Below are 3,658 nucleotides of genomic sequence, written 5' to 3' on the forward strand. Positions count from 1 at the left end.
CCCCCTCAGATTCCTCCCCTCCTCCCTCGGATCTCTCCCCTAATCCCCTTGGTGGAGCCCCTGAATTAGTCACTATTACCATCAATGATTTGAAGAACCCCGATTGCATCCCCTATGAAGATTTCCTCACCCTAACCTATGAACATCCGGAGGAGAATCGATATTTCGTGAGTGTTAATCTCGGAGGACAAAAACTCCGCACGTTAATTGACTCAGGGGCGAACAAATCGTTTATTAATACACAGGTCGGAAAGAAATTAAAAGAATACGCCGTTGCAGTAGAGGAAGAGATGACCCTCGGTGATGGAAAGCGCAAGACCCTCGATGGATGTGCCATTATGAGACTAACTCTCGGCAATAAATCTAGTCTAATCCCCTTCCGTCTCACCAATGCTCTCCCATATGACTGCATACTCGGGATGGACGCCCTCCAAGAACTAGAATTTACCCTCGAATGTCATAGACAACACCGAGACGACCCCTCGCAACCACTTTTAGAAATCCTCGCCCACCCGTTGAAAGTATGGTACCCCTCGGACGGACTCGGACCGTCTCCTAAACCCCTTAATCTTGACAACCCTCCCCCTTGTTCCCTCACTCAGTTAGCCGTTATACCCCGCGACGAAGCTGAAACTCTCCGACGAGAATTTAGAAGTTGGATAAATCCGGCCCCCGAAATCGCCAACGTTTGCCCCCTCCTCACGATGCACATCGACACCCAAGGACATCCCCCTATACGAAGCCCCCCTCGACGATACGCCCCTCAAATGTTGAAAATTGCCCAGGAAAAGGCAAGTAAATTACTGAGACAAGGGATAATAGAACCCTCGCAGAGCGATTGGTGCAGTTGGCCAGTGCTCCAGAGACGTCCCGACAATGACTTTAGAATGTGCATCGATTATCGATCCCTTAACGCTGTCACCAAACACCTCGCCCTCCCCATGCAAAACCTGGAAGACCTCCTAGACTGTGCCCACGGTGCCACCTATGTCTCAAAAATAGACATAAGCCAGGCTTTCCACCACATCCCTCTAGATTACGAGAGTAAAGAGAAAACTGCTTTCGCAATCCCTGGACTCCCCACTGGACTGTTTCAGTATAAAAGAATGCCCTTCGGACTCAAAAATGGACCCGCGACATTTCAAATGCTGGCGGACATGATTATCCCCACTCAGTGGTCAAACAACGTGCGAAAGTACGCGGACGATCTCTTAATTTTTACGAAAACCCTCGAGGAACACAAGTGGTTCATCTCCCAATTAATCACCCGGTTGCAAGAAAATAACATCACTATCAATGCGGATAAGTGTGATTTTTTGTGTAATAGATTGGAGTTTCTGGGATACTTATTGACCCCCGAGGGACTCGAAGCTGACCCCGATAAAGTAGCNGAATTTGAACCTCCCTACCCAGACTACTGCCCCCACGATCCAACCACCGCCCGCTTCTGTCACCCCCCCTATTGTCGGAGTTACCGCTATCACCGAAGCACTGGACCCTTCCCCCCCACTTGTGTAGAATCTGTGATCACCACTCTCCCCTCGAGGTACACCAGTACGACCCCCACCNCTTGGGACTGGACAGAAGACCACCAGACAGCCTTTGAAAAACTGAAAAGACCCCTAGTTTCCACCCCCGTATCAGCCCGCCCCGACTTCAAAAAACCCTTCACAATTCAGACAGACGCTAGTGACATCGCGATCGGAGCCGTATTAACTCAAGAATCTGAGTTCGGATCCGACCACGAACAGAAAAATTCCTCCCTAGGCGCCGATCGTCCCATTTACTTCGCAAGTAGAGTCCTCACCCCCCCTGAGAGAAATTACACCGTCACGGAGCGAGAGTGCTTAGCCGTTCTGTGGGCCACTAGGAAGTTTCGCCCATACATTGAGGGAAGTCAGTATAGAGTCATTACCGATCACGCCAGTCTGAAGGNCGGTCCCTGCACAACACCATCCCCCCAACGCACACTCAACATATAACGTGGATACCCCCGCCTTCGCTCACAACCCTAGCTACCCCTATCAACAGCCCAGTGTCTCTAACTGTTGTTGCCAACAACGAAATCCCCCTAATTACCCCCTCTTACAGCAGAATCACTCAACCCACCCCTCTCATCCACAAAACCCCCCAATTACCTCATACATNCTCAAGAATCTGAGTTCGGATCCGACCACGAACAGAAAAATTCCTCCCTAGGCGCCGATCGTCCCATTTACTTCGCAAGTAGAGTCCTCACCCCCCCTGAGAGAAATTACACCGTCACGGAGCGAGAGTGCTTAGCCGTTCTGTGGGCCACTAGGGAGTTTCGCCCATACATTGAGGGAAGTCAGTATAGAGTCATTACCGACCACGCCAGTCTGAAGTGGCTTTTAAACTTCAAAAATCCCGCTGGTCGCGTCGCTCGATGGGCCCTCGAACTCCAGTCCTACGACCCTGTCATCATTCATCGAAAGGGATCCCTCCATGTTGTCTCCGACGCCCTCTCACGGGTCTGCCCTACTACCCTCGCTGCCCTCGAAATTATCAAATCCTCCCCCGACCGCTGGTATCAGAAGAAGAAACTAGACGTGACCCTCAGCCCATCGAAATAACCTGACTGGACGGTAGAAGACGACACCCTTTATCACCTTAGACCCTGCCCCCAAATTGACCCTACTCTCCCCGACCTCAACCNGTTAGCCACATTTTTAAACGCGATGGAATCACTTTCAGTGGGGCCGACCATGACGACCCCCACAATTTCTTAGATCTNAAATACCCTGACTGGACGGTAGAAGACGACACCCTTTATCACCTTAAACCCTGCCCCCAAATTGACCCTACTCTCCCTGACCTCAACCGGTGGAAGACCGTCCTACCCCCGGGACTACGACGCCCAGTCATTGCCGACGCCCACGACAGCCCTTATGCCGCTCATGGAGGAATAGACAAAACTTACCATCGAGTCTCCCTTTATTTCTATTGGCCTGGAATCTACCGAGACGTGGCCAAATTTGTCCGTTCGTGCCCTCAATGTCAAAAGTATAAAGCCGTCCAAACTTCCCCTCGAGGATTGATGCGGGAGCGAGTACTAATTGAGCCCTGGTCCACCGTAGCAGGTGATATCATGGGTCCCTTCCCCTCCAGTGGCAAGCAGAACCTNAAGCCGTCCAAACTTCCCCTCGAGGATTAATGCGGGAACGAGTACTCATCGAGCCCTGGTCCACCGTAGCTGGTGATATCATGGGTCCGTTCCCCTCCAGTGGCAAGCAGAACCTGTACTTGTTAGTCCTGGAAGACGCCTTTACTCGGTATGTAGAATTAAAACCCCTTCGAAAAGCTACGGCCAAAAACATCTGGAAGGCACTGTACGAATTAGTGATCCTGCATTGGGGGAAACCCCAATATTTCCTCAGTGATAATGGTACAGAGTTCATTGGGAAGGATCTCACCAAACCTCTGGCCCAATTAAAAATCTCCTACCTCACCACCCCTACATACCACCCCCAATCGAATCCCGTGGAGAGACGAAATCGTGACCTTAAACCTATGATCGCCATTTACGCTGGTGAAAACCACCGTGATTGGGATCTACACCTCCCTGAACTCGCGTTTGCCCTCAACACTTCCCTTCATTCCTCCTTAGGAGTCTCCCCCGCCTTCCTCAACATGGGAC

Source organism: Diachasma alloeum, unplaced genomic scaffold (genome assembly GCF_001412515.2).
Source record: "Diachasma alloeum isolate Michigan unplaced genomic scaffold, Dall2.0 Dall_scaffold_00862, whole genome shotgun sequence".
NCBI lineage: Eukaryota > Metazoa > Arthropoda > Insecta > Hymenoptera > Braconidae > Diachasma > Diachasma alloeum.